At 45.9% G+C, this 16,909-nt stretch overlaps 1 protein-coding gene across 5 annotated transcripts in view; it reads left to right on the top strand.

The window, feature by feature from the left end:
* The window catches only part of celf1 (cugbp, Elav-like family member 1), a 315,470-nt gene that overhangs the window by 248,114 nt on the left and 50,447 nt on the right, over positions 1–16,909 (top strand). The gene's annotated exons all lie outside the window — the stretch shown is intronic.

Below are 16,909 nucleotides of genomic sequence, written 5' to 3' on the forward strand. Positions count from 1 at the left end.
CCAACCATGGTAAAGATGGCTGGTATTATGGCTGACTCCCATTGTCCAGACAGAAAAAATGATTTTTTATTGGAGAAATGTTAGGATTGCTGCTTGTAAGTTTAGATAGCGGTTATGTTTATGAAGATGACAAGATTTTCATCGGGAGTGATGAAGAAGGTCAGGATTAGGAACGGGTATATTAGAGGGACAGCTCAGGTTGGACGGTTTTTAGACAAAGCAAGAGAGACAAGATTGAGATGGTTTGGACATGTGTGGAGGAGAGATGCTGGGTATATTGGGAGAAGGATGCTGAATATGGAGCTGCCAGGGAAGAGGAGAAGAGGAAGGCCAAAGAGGAGGTTTATGGATGTGGTGAGGGAGAACATGCAGGTGGCTGGTGTGACAGAGGAAGATGCAGAAGACAGGAAGAGATGGAAACGGATCATCCACTGTGGCGCCCCCTAACAGGAGCAGCCAAAAGTAGTAGTAGAAGTAGTGGTAGTAGTAGTAGTGGTGGTGGTGGTAGTAGTGGTGGTGGTGTTGGTGGTGGTAGTAGTAGTAGTAGTAGTAGTAGTGCTGGTGATAGTTGTAGTAGTAGTAGAAGTAGTGTTGGTAGTAGTAGTGCTGGTGATAGATGTAGTAGTAGTAGAAGTAGTGTTGGTAGTAGTAGTGGTGGTGGTGATGGTTGTAGTAGTAGTAGAAGTAGTAGTAGTGGTGGTGGTGCTCGTGTTGGTGCTGGTAGTAGTGACTAAGGTCACTACTACTACTCCCCAGTTCTCCTTAGTCACATTCACGCCCTGCTCCTCAAAATATGGGAAAAGGAGGAAATCCTTGCACAACTTAGGGATGCCCTCATTGTCTCCATCTTTAAGAAGGGAGACAAGGCAGACTGCAGAAATTACCATGGCATTTCCTTCCTATCCACCACTGGGAAAACTCTCGCCGGGTTTTGGCTAATAGACTCCTCCCCCTGTCAGAAAACATTCTCCCTGAGTCTCAGAGTGGATTTCACACAAATAGAGGTACCATAGACATGATTTTCATTGCTCGCCAACTACAAGAAAAATGAGGGAACAAAATCAACCACTATACATGGCCTTCATAGACCTCGCCAAAGCCTTTGACTCTGAACCGTCAGGCTCTGTGGCTGGTTCTGGCAAAAATTGGCTGCTTGGACAAATACATCCGGGTACTGAGACTATTGCATGACGATATGTCAGCCACAGTACTCAGTGGCAGTGGAGTTGAAACGGAACACTTCAGGGTTCACACTGGAGTCAAGCAGGGCTGTGTCATTGCTCCTATCCTGTTCTCCATTTTCATTTCTGCTATCCTCCATCTTATGGGTAAACACCTGCAACAAGGTGTGAGAATCATGTACAGAACCGACGGACAACTCCTGAACATCAACAGATTTAGGGCTAAAAGCAGAACCACCACCATATCCATCATGGAGCTGCAGTATGCCGATGACAATGCCCTCGTGGCCCATTCAGAAGTGGACCTACAGTGCATTCTGTATGCTTTTGCCAAGGCATACAAGCAGCTTGGTCTGGCCCTTAAGATAAAAAAGACCCAGATCCTCTACCAGCCACCACCCAACACAAATAACCCTGCTCCACCCCCAGCTATCTATGTTGACAAAACCAGACTGGAAAATGTGGACCACTTTACATACCTCAGAAGCCTCCTATCCTCCAAAGCTAATATTGATGAGGAAATACACCGCTGCCTCAGTTGTGCCAGTGGGGTTTTCTCAAGACTGAGGAAAAGTGTTTTGGTAAACCGTGAGCTCCAGGCCAGAACGAAAATTCTGGTCTACAAAGCAGTAGTGTTGTCCACCCTACTGTATGGATCAGAATCCTGGACCACATACAGCAGGCACCTGAAGGCACTAGAGGGACATCATCAGAGGTGCCTCCGAAAAATCCTCAAGATCACCTGGGAAGATAGACACACCAACACCAGCATCCTGGACGAGGTTAACATTCCCGCTATCACTGCCACCATCGACCAACACCAGCTCCGATGGACTGGCCATGTCATCCGTATGCCTGACTCTCGCCTTCCAAAACAAGTTCTATAATCCCAGCTTCTCACAGGACAACGTGCCCCGGGTGGTCAAAAGAAAAGGTATAAGCATAACATCCAAACGAACATCAAAAAATACCACATAGACCCTAAGACCTGGGAGGACACAGCAACCAACGGGGCAACCTGGAGAAAACTTGTACGGGAAGAAGCTGCATTATATGATAATGATCTCCGACGTGCTGCAGAAGACAAGCGCAGTCTCAGAAAGGAGGGAGTTTCCACCAAAAAGGTCAAAACCAATCCCACGATTACCACCGCCCACCCCTGCCCACACTGCATCAAAATATGCGGCTCCAGGATTGGCCTCTTAGCCCACCTGAATACCCACAAGGACCAAGAAGGAGGACAGTCATACTCGACCCCGAGTGACCGCCAATGAGGATGATGAGTGCTAGTAGTATTGGTAGTAGTACTAGAAGTAGTAGTGGTAGTGGTGGTCATGGTGGAAATAGTAGTAATAGTGGTAGTAGTAGTAGTAGTGGTGCTGGTAGTAGTAGTAGTGGAGATGGTGGTAGTAGTAGTAGTAGTAGAGGTAGTAATAGTAGTGGTGGTGGTGGTAGTAGAAGTAGTGGTGGTAGTAGTAGAAGTAGTGGTGGTTGTAGTAGTAGTAGTGGTGGTGGTGGTAGTAGTAATAGTAGTAGTAGTAATAGTAGTAGTATTAGTAGTAGTGGTGGTGGTGGTGGTGGTGGTGGTGCTAGTAGTAGTAGTAGAGATAGTAGTGGTGGTGGTAGTAGTAGAGGTAGTAGTAGTGGTGGTAGTAGTAGTAGAGATAGTAGTGGTGGTGGTAGTAGAGGTAGTAGTAGTGGTGGTAGTAGTAGTAGAGATAGTAGTGGTGGTGGTAGTAGTAGTAGTGGTGGTAGTGGTAGTAGAGGTAGTAGTGGTGGGTGGTAGTAGTAGTGGTGGGTGGTGCTGGTAGTAGTAGTGCTGGTGGTGGTAGTAGTAGAGGTAGTAGTAGTAGTAGTGCTGGTGGTGGTGATTGTAGTAGTAGTTGTAGTAGTGGTGGTAGTAGTAGTAGTACTACTAGTGGTTCCGTTTATGGTTAAGGTCAGGTTGTCGTGTTGTACAATGTGTAATTTGTTAAGGGTGGAGAAAAAACATGTTTTCCCCTCGTCACCACATGACCATGCATGACTTACACATCAGAGACTAGCCACTCCCACCTCTGTGAGACTAGGGAGGAATGACAGGTTCCATTACATTTGAATGAGTTCATAAAAGATGTCTTTTGTTCTTTATTATAGCTCAAGTCAAGTCCATTTTATTTGCATAGTCCAATATCACACATTACAAATTTGCCTCAAGGGGCTTTACAGCAACACAACATCCTGTCCTTAGACCCTCTCAGACATTGTTTGAGAAACTGCTCCTGTCAGAATAGGGCAGTTGTCCCAGAAGTTTGTCCACCCCAAGGATCAGGTCCCCGGCACAAACTGAGCAATACAGTGTAGCTGTTAAGTGGCAGGAGGATTGACGTGACTTGTACATTGGGGAAACCAAACAGACGCTGGTCAAGAGGATGACACAGCACAGGAGAGCCAACACATCAGGCCAGGACTCCACAGTCTACACCACCTACAGGCCAGGACTCCACAGTCTACACCATCTACAGACCAGGACTCCACAGTCTACACCATCTACAGACCAGGACTCCACAGTCTATACCATTTACAGACCAGGACTCCACAGTCTACACCATTTACAGGCCTGGACTCCACAGTCTATACCATTTACAGGCCAGGACTCCACAGTCTATACCATTTACAGACCACGACTCCACAGTCTACACCATCTACAGGCCAGGACTCCACAGTCTATACCATCTACAGGCCAGGACTCCACAGTCTATACCATTTACAGACCAGGACTCCACAGTCTATACCATTTAGAGACCACGACTCCACAGTCTACACCATCTACAGGCCAGGGCTCCACAGTCTATACCATCTACAGGCCAGGACTCCACAGTCTATGCCATCTACAGACCAGGACTCCACAGTGTACACCACCTACAGGCCAGGACTCCACAGTCTACACCATCTACAGGCCAGGACTCCATAGTCTACACCATCTACAGACCAGGACTCCACAGTCTACACCATCTACAGGCCAGGACTCCACAGTCTATACCATCTACAGACCAGGACTCCACAGTGTACACCACCTACAGGCCAGGACTCCACAGTCTACACCATCTACAGGCCAGGACTCCACAGTCTATACCATTTACAGACCAGGACTCCACAGTGTACACCATCTACAGGCCAGGACTCCACAGTCTATACCATCTAAAGACCAGGACTCCACAGTGTACACCACCTATAGGCCAGGACTCCACAGTCTACACCATCTACAGGCCAGGACTCCACAGTCTACACCATCTACAGACCAGGACTCCACAGTCTACACCATCTACACACCAGGATTCCACAGTCTGCACCATCTACAGGCCAGTGGCCACTCTTTCAGGGATGAGGATGTGCACATCCTTGATAGGGAGCAACACCGGTTTCAATGGGTAGTCAAAAGAGGTCATCTATGTGAAGAGGGAACGACCATCCCTGAACCGGGGGGGGGGGGGGGGGCTAAGAGTACATCTGTCATCATCTTACAATGCTGTGATTCCAACCATTCCCCAACCCTCTGTGAATAGTACACATGACCACTGAAACTCTAGTTAATGGTCACAGCAATTTGCATATGAAACTGGTCGTTGGTTTGGGTCGTTATGCCACTGTATTGTTTATATGGGTGGGGACACCTGCAGGTGTCATCACAGGGCCTGTCCAGGGTGTCTCCCCATCTGCCACCCAATGACTGCTGGGATAGGCTCCAGCATCCCGCGAACCTGAGAGCAGGATAAGCAGTTTGGATAATGGATGGAATGGATGGATGAGACACCTGCAGCCACTGTGTTGTTTATAAGGGTGGGGACACTTGCAGTCACTGTGTTGTTTATAAGGGTGGGGACACTTGCAGTCACTGTGTTGTTTATAAAGGTGGGGACACCTGCAGTCACTGTGTTGTTTATAAGGATGGGGACACCTGCAGTCACTGTATTGTTTATAAGGGTGGGGACACCTGCAGTCACTGTATTGTTTAAAAGGGTGGGGACACGTGCAGCCACTGTGTTGTTTATAAGGGTGGGGACACTTGCAGCCACTGTGTTGTTTATAAGGGTGGGGACACCTGCAGCCACTGTATTGTTTATAAGGGTGGGGAGACCTGCAGTCACTGTATTGTTTATAAGGGTGGGGACACCTGCAGTCACTGTATTGTTTATAAGGGTGGGACACCTGCAGTCACTGTATTGTTTATAAGGGTGGGGACACCTACAGTCACTGTACTGTTTATAAGGGTGGGGACACCTGCAGCCACTGTATTAATTATAAGGGTGGGGTACCTGCAGTCACTGTATTGTTTATAAGGGTGGGGACACCTGCAGCCACTGTATTAATTATAAGGGTGGGGTACCTGCAGTCACTGTATTGTTTATAAGGGTGGGGACACCTGCAGCCACTGTATTAATTATAAGGGTGGGGTACCTGCAGTCACTGTATTGTTTATAAGGCTGGGGACACCTGCAGCCACTGTATTAATTATAAGGGTGGGGGTACCTGCAGTCACTGTATTGTTTATAAGGGTGGGGACACCTGCAGCCACTGTATTAATTATAAGGGTGGGGTACCTGCAGTCACTGTATTGTTTATAAGGGTGGGGGCACCTGCAGCCACTGTATTAATTATAAGGGTGGGGACACCTGCAGTCAGGTGAGACTGAAGAGGTCACTTGGGTGGTGATGAAACGTATCTGTCAGTAAACCTTGTGTCCACATGAACTGACTCACCTCTCTGTGATTTCCTCACCTGGATTATGTATTATGCATAAATAAACTTTTGCTATTCATGTATTTAAATGGAATATGAAAAATGTAAAATTTTGACAACGAAAAATCAATAGGTTTCTATTTTGATACACAGAAATGAAAACATTTTTTTACGGTGAAGGGCTCTCAGCCTCCATTTGAAATAGTTTTCTCACATGCTTGACTGTCTCTTTGCAATATTTTAGCAAATACAGAAGTTAACAAATGAAAGTGGTACATAAACACGTAGCAGCGCTTGTGATTGTCATTGCAGAGGGCTGTGTTGAGACAGGTTCTGTGTGTTTAGACAGGTTCTCTGTGAGTTGAGACAGGTTCTGTGTGTTGAGACAGGTTCTCTGTGTGCTGAGACAGGTAGACAGGTTCTCTGTGTGCTGAGACAGGTAGACAGGTTCTCTGTGTGTTTAGACAGGTAGACAGGTTCTCTGTGTTTAGACAGGTAGACAGGTTCTCTGTGTGTTGAGACAGTTTCTCTGTGTGTTGAGACAGGTAGACAGTTTCTCTGTGTGTTGAGACAGGTAGACAGTTTCTCTGTCTGTTGAGACAGGTAAACAGGTTCTCTGTGTGTTTAGACAGGTAGACAGGTACTCTGTGTGCTGAGACAGGTTCTCTGTGTTTACACGGGTAGACAGGTTCTCTGTGTTTTTAGACAGGTAGACAGGTTCCCTGTGTGTTGACACAGGTAGACAGGTTCTCTGTGTGTTGAGACAGGTTCTCTGTGTGTTGAGACACTTTCCCTGTGTGTTTAGACAGGTACAGAGGTTCTCTGTGTGTTGAGACACTTTCCCTGTGTGTTTAGACAGGTAGACAGGTTCTCTGTGTGTTGAGACACTTTCCCTGTGTGTTTAGACAGGTAGACAGGTTCTCTGTGTGTTGAGACAGGTTCTCTGTGTGTTTAGACAGGTAGACAGGTTCTCTTTGTGTTGAGACAGGTTCTCTGTGTGTTGAGACAGGTATACGGGTTCTCTGTGTGTTTAGACAGGTTCTCTGTGTGCTCAGACAGGTAGACAGGTTCTCTGTGTGTTTAGACAGGTAGACAGTTTCTCTGTGTGTTTAGACAGGTTCTCTGTGTGTTGAGACAGGTAGACAGGTTCTCTGTGTGTTTAGACAGGAAAACCAGTTCTCTGTGTGTTGAGACAGGTAGACAGGTTCTCTGTGTGTTTACACAGGTAGACAGGTTCTCTGGGTGTTTATACTGGTAGACGGGTTCTCTGTGTGTTGAGACAGGTTATCTGTGTGTTGAGACAGGTAGAAAGGTTCTCTGTTTGGTGAGACAGGTAGACAGGTTCTCTGTGTGTTTAGACAGGTAGACAGGTTCTCTGTGGGGTTAGACAGGTAGACAGGTTCTCTGTGTGTTGAGACAGGTTCTCTGTGTGTTTAGACAGGAAAACAGGTTCTCCGTGTGTTTAGACAGGTAGAAAGGTTCTCTGTGTGGTTAGACAGGTAGACAGGTTCTCTGTGTGTTGAGACACTTTCTCTGTGTGTTGAGACAGGCAGACAGGTTTTCTGTGTGTTGAGACACTTTCCCTGTGTGTTTAGACAGGTAGAGAGGTTCTCTGTGTGTTGAGACACTTTCCCTGTGTGTTTAGACAGGTAGACAGGTTCTCTATGTGTTGAGACAGGTTCCCTGTGTGTTTAGACAGGTAGACAGGTTCTCTGTGTGTTGAGACAGGATCTCTGTGTGTTTAGACAGGTAGACAGTTTCTCTGTGTGTTTATACAGGTAGACGGGTTCTCTATGTGTTTAGACAGGCTCTCTGTGTGTTGAGACAGGTTCTCTGTGTGTTGAGACAGGTAGACAGGTTCTCTGTGTGTTGAGACAGGTAGACAGGTTCTCTGTGTATTTAGACAGGAAAACAGGTTCTCTGTGTGTTGAGACAGGTAGACAGGTTCTCTGTGTGTTTAGACAGGAAAACAGGTTCTCCGTTTGTTTAGACAGGTAGACAGGCTCTCTGTGTGTTTAGACAGGTTCTCTGTGTGTTGAGACAGGTAGACAGATTTTCTGTGTGTTGAGACAGGTAGACAGGTTCTCTGTGTGTTGACACAGGTAGACAGGTTCTCCGTGTGTTGAGACAGTTTCTCTGTGTGTTTAGACAGGTAGACAGGTTCTCTGTGTGTTGAGACAGGTTCTCTGTGTGTTTAGACAGGTAGACAGGTTCCCTGTGTGTTTAGACAGGTAGACAGTTTCTCTGTGTGTTTAGACAGGTAGACAGGTTCTCTGTGTTTAGACAGGTAGACAGGTTCTCTGTGTGTTGAGACAGGTAGACAGGTTCTCTGTGTGTTGAGACAGGTAGACAGGTTTTCTGTGTGTTGAGACACTTTCCCTGTGTGTTTAGACAGGTAGAGAGGTTCTCTGTGTGTTGAGACGCTTTCCCTGTGTGTTTAGACAGGTAGACAGGTTCTCTGTGTGTTGAGACAGGTTCTCTGTGTGTTTAGACAGGTAGACAGGTTCTCTGTGTGTTGAGACAGGTTCTCTGTGTGTTTAGACAGGTTCTCTGTGTGTTTAGACAGGTAGACGGGTTCTCTGTGTGTTTAGACAGGTTCTCTGTGTGTTTAAACAGTTAGACAGGCTCTCTGTGTGTTGAGACAGGTTCTCTATGTTTAGACAGGTAGACAGGTTCTCTGTTTGGTGAGACAGATAGACAGGTTCTCTGTGTGTTTAGACAGGTAGACAGGTTCTCTGTGTGTTTAGACAGGTAGACAGGTTCTCTGTGTGTTTAGACAGGTAGACAGGTTCTCTGTGTGTTGAGACAGGTTCTCTGTGTGTTGAGACAGGTTCCCTGTGTGCTCAGACAGGTAGACAGGTTCTCTGTGTGTTGAGACAGGTAGACAGATTCTCTGTGTGTTTAGACAGGTAGACAGGTTCTCTATGTTTAGACAGGTAGACAGGTTCTCTGTTTGGTGAGACAGGTAGACAGGTTCTCTGTGTGTTTAGACAGGTAGACAGGTCTCTGTGTGGTTAGACAGGTTCTCTGTGTGTTGAGACAGTTTCTCTGTGTGTTGAGACAGGTAGAAGGGTTCTCTGTGTTGAGACACTTTCTCTGTGTGTTGAGACAGGTAGACAGGTTCTCTGTGTGTTGAGACACTTTCTCTGTGTGTTGAGAGAGGTAGACAGGTTCTCTGTGTGTTGAGACACTTTCCCTGTGTGTTTAGGCAGGTAGACAGGTTCTCTGTGTGTTGATACACTTTCCCTGTGTGTTTAGACAGGTAGACAGGTTCTCTGTGTGTTGAGACAGGTTCTCTGTGTGTTTAGACAGGTAGACAGGTTCTCTCCTTGGTGAGACAGGTAGACAGATTCTCTGTGTGTTTAGAGAGGTTCTCTATGTGTTTAGATAGGTAGAAAGGTTCTCTGTGTGTTGAGACAGTTTCTCTGTGTGTTGAGACAGGTAGACAGGTACTCTGTGTGTTTAGACACTTTCTCTGTGTGTTGAGACAGGTAGACAGGTTCTCTGTGTGTTGAGACAGTTTCTCTGTGTTGAGACAGGTAGACAGGTTCTGTGTGTGTTTAGACAGATAGACAGGTTCTCTGTGTGTTTAGACAGGTTCTCTGTGTGTTGAGACAGGTAGACAGATTTTCTGTGTGTTGAGACAGGTAGACAGGTTATCTGTGTGTTGAGACAGGTAGACAGGTTCTCTGTGTGTTGAGACACTTTCTCTGTGTGTTGACACAGGTAGACAGGTTCTCCGTGTGTTGAGACAGTTTCTCTGTGTGTTTAGAAAGGTAGACAGGTTCTCTGTGTGTTTAGACAGGTAGACAGGTTCTCTGTGTGTTGAGACACGTTCTCTGTGTGTTTAGACAGGTAGACAGTTTCTCTGTGTGTTTAGACAGGTAGACAGTTTCTCTGTGTTTAGACAGGTATACGGGTTCTATGTGTGTTTAGACAGGTTCTCTGTGTGCTTAGACAGGTAGACAGGTTCTCTGTGTGTTGAGACAGGTAGACAGATTCTCTGTGTGTTGAGACAGGTTCTCTGTGTGTTGAGACAGGTAGACAGGTTCTCAGTGTGTTGAGACAGGTTCTCTGTGTGTTGAGACAGGTAGACAGGTTCTCTTTGTGTTGAGACAGGTTCTCTGTGTGTTTAGACGGGTAGACAGGTTCTCTGTGTGTTAAGACAGGTAGACAGGTTCTCTGTGTGTTGAGACAGGTAGACAGGTTCTCTGTGTTTTGAGACGGTTTCTCTGTGTGTTGAGACAGGTAGACAGGTTCTCTTTGTGTTGAGACAGGTAGACAGGCTCTCTGTTTAAACAGGTAGACAGGTTCTCTGTTTGGTGAGACAGGTAGACAGGTTCTCTGTGTGTTTAGACAGGTAGGCAGGTTCTCTATGTGTTTAGACAGGTAGACAGTTTCTCTGTGTGTTTAGACAGGTACACCGTTTCTCTGTGTGTTTAGACGGGTTCTATGTGTGTAGAGACAGGTAGACAGGTTCTCTGTGTTGAGACGGGTTCTCTGTGTGTTGAGACAGGTAGACAGGTTCTCTTTGTGTTGAGACAGGTTCTCTGTGTGTTTAGACAGGTAGACAGGTTCTCTGTGTGTTGAGACGGGTTCTCTGTGTGTTGAGACAGGTAGACAGGTTCTCTGTGTGTTGAGACAGGTTCTCTGTGTGTTTAGACAGGTAGACAGGTTCTCTGTTTGGTGAGACAGGTAGACAGATTCTCTGTGTGTTTAGAGAGGTTCTCTGTGTGTTTAGATAGGTAGAAAGGTTCTCTGTGTGTTGAGACAGTTTCTCTGTGTGTTGAGACAGGTAGACAGGTACTCTGTGTGTTTAGACACTTTCTCTGTGTGTTGAGACAGGTAGACAGGTTCTTTGTGTGTTGAGACAGTTTCTCTGTGTTGAGACAGGTAGACAGGTTCTGTGTGTGTTGAGACACTTTCCCTGTGTGTTGAGACAGGTAGACAGGTTCTCTGTGTGTTTAGACAGATAGACAGGTTCTCTGTGTGTTTAGACAGGTTCTCTGTGTGTTGAGACAGGTAGACAGATTTTCTGTGTGTTGAGACAGGTAGACAGGTTATCTGTGTGTTGAGACAGGTAGACAGGTTCTCTGTGTGTTGAGACACTTTCTCTGTGTGTTGACACAGGTAGACAGGTTCTCCGTGTGTTGAGACAGTTTCTCTGTGTGTTTAGAAAGGTAGACAGGTTCTCTGTGTGTTTAGACAGGTAGACAGGTTCTCTGTGTGTTGAGACACGTTCTCTGTGTGTTTAGACAGGTAGACAGTTTCTCTGTGTGTTTAGACAGGTAGACAGTTTCTCTGTGTTTAGACAGGTATACGGGTTCTATGTGTGTTTAGACAGGTTCTCTGTTTGTTTAGACAGGTAGACAGGTTCTCTGTGTGTTGAGACAGGTAGACAGATTCTCTGTGTGTTGAGACAGGTTCTCTGTGTGTTGAGACAGGTAGACAGGTTATCTGTGTGTTGAGACAGGTAGACAGGTTCTCTGTGTGTTGAGACACTTTCTCTGTGTGTTGACACAGGTAGACAGGTTCTCCGTGTGTTGAGACAGTTTCTCTGTGTGTTTAGAAAGGTAGACAGGTTCTCTGTGTGTTTAGACAGGTAGACAGGTTCTCTGTGTGTTGAGACACGTTCTCTGTGTGTTTAGACAGGTAGACAGTTTCTCTGTGTGTTTAGACAGGTAGACAGTTTCTCTGTGTTTAGACAGGTATACGGGTTCTATGTGTGTTTAGACAGGTTCTCTGTGTGTTTAGACAGGTAGACAGGTTCTCTGTGTGTTGAGACAGGTAGACAGATTCTCTGTGTGTTGAGACAGGTTCTCTGTGTGTTTAGACAGGTAGACAGGTTCTCTTTGTGTTGAGACAGGTTCTCTGTGTGTTTAGACGGGTAGACAGGTTCTCTGTCTGTTGAGACAGGTAGACAGGTTCTCTGTGTGTTGAGACAGTTTCTGTGTGTGTTGAGACAGGTAGACAGGTTCTCTGTGTGTTTAGACAGTTTCTCTGTGTGTTTAGACAGGTAGACAGGTTCTCTGTGTGTTGAGACAGGTAGACAGGTTCTCTGTGTGTTGAGACACTTTCTCTGTGTGTTGAGACAAGTAGACAGGTTCTCTGTTTGTTTAGACAGGTTCTATGTGTGTTGAGACAGGTAGACAGGTTCTCTGTGTGTTGAGACGGGTTCTCTATGTGTTGAGACAGGTAGACAGGTGCTCTTTGTGTTGAGACAGGTTCTCTGTGTGTTTAGACAGGTAGACAGGTTCTCTGTTTGTTTAGACAGGTAGACCGTTTCTCTGTGTGTTTAGACAGGTTCTCTGTGTGTTTAGACAGGTAGACAGGTTCTCTGTGTTTTGAGACGGTTTCTCTGTGTGTTGAGACAGGTAGACAGGTTCTCTTTGTGTTGAGACAGGTAGACAGGCTCTCTGTTTAAACAGGTAGACATGTTCTCTGTTTGGTGAGACAGGTAGACAGGTTCTCTGTGTGTTTAGACAGGTAGGCAGGTTCTCTATGTGTTTAGACAGGTAGACAGTTTCTCTGTGTGTTTAGACAGGTACACCGTTTCTCTGTGTGTTTAGACGGGTTCTATGTGTGTAGAGACAGGTAGACAGGTTCTCTGTGTTGAGACGGGTTCTCTGTGTGTTGAGACAGGTAGACAGGTTCTCTTTGTGTTGAGACAGGTTCTCTGTGTGTTTAGACAGGTAGACAGGTTCTCTGTGTGTTGAGACGGGTTCTCTGTGTGTTGAGACAGGTAGACAGGTTCTCTTTGTGTTGAGACAGGTTCTCTGTGTGTTTAGACAGGTAGGCAGGTTCTCTGTGTGTTGACACAGTTTGTCTGTGTGTTGAGACAGGTAGACAGGTGCTCTGTGTGTTGAGACACTTTCTCTGTGTGTTGAGACAGGTAGACAGGTTCTCCGTGTGTTGAGACAGTTTCTCTGTGTGTTTAGACAGGTAGACAGGTTCTCTGTGTGTTGAGACAGATAGACAGGTTTTCTGTGTGTTTAGACAGGTTCTCTGTGTGTTGAGACAGGTAGACAGATTTTCTGTGTGTTGAGACAAGTAGACAGGTTCTCTGTGTGTTGAGACAGTTTCTGTGTGTGTTGAGACAGGTAGACAGGTTCTCTGTGGGTTGAGACAGGTAGACAGGTTCTCTGTGTGTTGAGACAGTTTCTCTGTTTGTTTAGACAGGTAGACAGGTTCTCTGTGTGTTTAGACAGGTAGACAGGTTCTCTCTGTGTTGAGACAGGTAGACAGGTTGTCTGTGTGTTGAGACACTTTCTCTGTGTGTTGAGACAAGTAGACAGGTTCTCTATGTGTTGAGACAGTTTCTCTGTGTGTTTAGACAGGTAGACCGTTTCTCTGTGTGTTTAGAACGGTTCTATGTGTGTTGAGACAGGTAGACAGGTTCTCTGTGTGTTGAGACGGGTTCTCTGTGTTGAGACAGGTAGACAGGTTCTCTTTGTGTTGAGACAGGTAGACAGGTTCTCTGTGTGTTTAGACAGGTTCTCTGTGTGTTGAGACAGGTAGACAGATTTTCTGTGTGTTGAGACAGGTAGACAGGTTATCTGTGTGTTGAGACAGGTAGACAGGTTCTCTGTGTGTTGAGACAATTTCTCTGTGTGTTGACACAGGTAGACAGGTTCTCCGTGTGTTGAGACAGTTTCTCTGTGTGTTTAGACAGGTAAACAGGTTCTCTGTGTGTTGAGACACGTTCTCTGTGTGTTTAGACAGGTAGACAGTTTCTCTGTGTGTTTAGACAGGTAGACAGGTTCTCTGTGTGTTGAGACAGGTTCTCTGTGTGTTTAGACAGGTAGACAGGTTCTCCGTGTGTTGAGACAGTTTCTCTGTGTGTTTAGACAGGTAAACAGGTTCTCTGTGTGTTGAGACACGTTCTCTGTGTGTTTAGACAGGTAGATAGTTTCTCTGTGTGTTTAGACAGGTAGACAGTTTCTCTGTGTTTAGACAGGTATACGGGTTCTATGTGTGTTTAGACAGGTTCTCTGTGTGTTTAGACAGGTAGACAGGTTCTCTGTGTGTTGAGACAGGTAGACAGATTCTCTGTGTGTTGAGACAGGTTCTCTGTGTGTTGAGACAGGTAGACAGGTTATCTGTGTGTTGAGACAGGTAGACAGGTTCTCTGTGTGTTGAGACACTTTCTCTGTGTGTTGACACAGGTAGACAGGTTCTCCGTGTGTTGAGACAGTTTCTCTGTGTGTTTAGAAAGGTAGACAGGTTCTCTGTGTGTTTAGACAGGTAGACAGGTTCTCTGTGTGTTGAGACACGTTCTCTGTGTGTTTAGACAGGTAGACAGTTTCTCTGTGTTTAGACAGGTATACGGGTTCTATGTGTGTTTAGACAGGTTCTCTGTGTGTTTAGACAGGTAGACAGGTTCTCTGTGTGTTGAGACAGGTAGACAGATTCTCTGTGTTTTGAGACAGGTTCTCTGTGTGTTTAGACAGGTAGACAGGTTTTCTTTGTGTTGAGACAGGTTCTCTGTGTGTTTAGACGGGTAGACAGGTTCTCTGTGTGTTAAGACAGGTAGACAGGTTCTCTGTGTGTTGAGACAGTTTCTGTGTGTGTTGAGACAGGTAGACAGGTTTTCTGTGTGTTTAGACAGTTTCTCTGTGTGTTTAGACAGGTAGACAGGTTCTCTGTGTGTTGAGACAGGTAGACAGGTTCTCTGTGTGTTGAGACACTTTCTCTGTGTGTTGAGACAAGTAGACAGGTTCTCTGTTTGTTTAGACAGTTTCTATGTGTGTTGAGACAGGTAGACAGGTTCTCTGTGTGTTGAGACGGGTTCTCTATGTGTTGAGACAGGTAGACAGGTTCTCTTTGTGTTGAGACAGGTTCTCTGTGTGTTTAGACAGGTAGACAGGTTCTCTGTTTGTTTAGACAGGTTCTCTGTGTGTTTAGACAGGTAGACAGGTTCTCTGTGTGTTGAGACAGGTAGACAGGTTCTCTGTGTGTTGAGACATTTTCTCTGTGTGTTGAGACAAGTAGAAAGGTTCTCTGTTTGTTTAGACAGGTTCTATGTGTGTAGAGACAGGTAGACAGGTTCTCTGTGTGTTGAGACGGGTTCTCTATGTGTTGAGACAGGTAGACAGGTTCTCTTTGTGTTGAGACAGGTTCTCTGTGTGTTTAGACAGGTAGACAGGTTCTCTGTTTGTTTAGACAGGTAGACCGTTTCTCTGTGTGTTTAGACAGGTTCTCTGTGTGTTTAGACAGGTAGACAGGTTCTCTGTGTTTTGAGACGGTTTCTCTGTGTGTTGAGACAGGTAGACAGGTTCTCTTTGTGTTGAGACAGGTAGACAGGCTCTCTGTTTAAACAGGTAGACAGGTTCTCTGTTTGGTGAGACAGGTAGACAGGTTCTCTGTGTGTTTAGACAGGTAGGCAGGTTCTCTATGTGTTTAGACAGGTAGACAGTTTCTCTGTGTGTTTAGACAGGTACACCGTTTCTCTGTGTGTTTAGACGGGTTCTATGTGTGTAGAGACAGGTAGACAGGTTCTCTGTGTTGAGACGGGTTCTCTGTGTGTTGAGACAGGTAGACAGGTTCTCTTTGTGTTGAGACAGGTTCTCTGTGTGTTTAGACAGGTAGACAGGTTCTCTGTGTGTTGAGACGGGTTCTCTGTGTGTTGAGACAGGTAGACAGGTTCTCTTTGTGTTGAGACAGGTTCTCTGTGTGTTTAGACAGGTAGGCAGGTTCTCTGTGTGTTGACACAGTTTGTCTGTGTGTTGAGACAGGTAGACAGGTGCTCTGTGTGTTGAGACACTTTCTCTGTGTGTTGAGACAGGTAGACAGGTTCTCCGTGTGTTGAGACAGTTTCTCTGTGTGTTTAGACAGGTAGACAGGTTCTCTGTGTGTTGAGACAGATAGACAGGTTTTCTGTGTGTTTAGACAGGTTCTCTGTGTGTTTAGACAGGCAGACAGGTTCTGTGTGTTTAGACAGGTTCTCTGTGTGTTGAGACAGGTAGACAGATTTTCTGTGTGTTGAGACAAGTAGACAGGTTCTCTGTGTGTTGAGACAGTTTCTGTGTGTGTTGAGACAGGTAGACAGGTTCTCTGTGGGTTGAGACAGGTAGACAGGTTCTCTGTATGTTGAGACAGTTTCTCTGTTTGTTTAGACAGGTAGACAGGTTCTCTGTGTGTTTAGAGAGGTTCTCTGTGTGTTTAGACAGGTAGACAGGTTCTCTCTGTGTTGAGACAGGTAGACAGGTTCTCTGTGTGTTGAGACAGTTTCTCTGTGTGTTTAGACAGGTAGACCGTTTCTCTGTGTGTTTAGAACGGTTCTATGTGTGTTGAGACAGGTAGACAGGTTCTCTGTGTGTTGAGACGGGTTCTCTGTGTTGAGACAGGTAGACAGGTTCTCTTTGTGTTGAGACAGGTTCTCTGTGTGTTGAGACAGGTAGACAGGTTCTCTGTGTGTTGAGACAGTTTCTGTGTGTGTTGAGACAGGTTCACAGGTTCTCTGTGTGTTGAGACAGGTAGGCAGGTTCTCTGTGTGTTGAGACAGGTAGACAAGTTCTCTGTGTGTTTAGACAGGTAGACAGGTTCTCTGTGTGTTGAGACAGGTTCTTTGTGTGTTGAGACAGGTAGACAGGTTTTCTATGTGTTTAGACAGGTAGACAGGTTCTCTGTGTGTTTAGACAGGTAGACAGGTTCTCTGTGTGTTAGACAGGTAGAAAGGTTCTCTGTGTGTTGGGACAGGTAGACAGGTTCTCTGTGTGTTGAGACACTTTCTCTGTTTGTTGAGACAGGTAGACAGGTTCTCTGTGTGTCGAGACAGGTTGTCTATGTGTTTAGACAGGTAAACAAGTTCTCTGTGTTTTTAGACAGGTTCTCTGTGTGTTTAGACAGGTAGACAGGTTCTCTGTGTGTTGAGTCAGGTAGACAGGTTCTCTGTGTGTTGAGTCAGGTTCTCTGTGTGTTTAGACAGGTAGACAGGTTCTCTGTGTGTTGAGACAAGTTCTCTGTGTGTTAGACAGGTTCTCTGTGTGTTAGACATGTTGTCTGTGTGT

This window comes from Lampris incognitus, chromosome 4, assembly GCF_029633865.1.
Source record: "Lampris incognitus isolate fLamInc1 chromosome 4, fLamInc1.hap2, whole genome shotgun sequence".
Classification (NCBI taxonomy): Eukaryota; Metazoa; Chordata; class Actinopteri; order Lampriformes; family Lampridae; genus Lampris; species Lampris incognitus.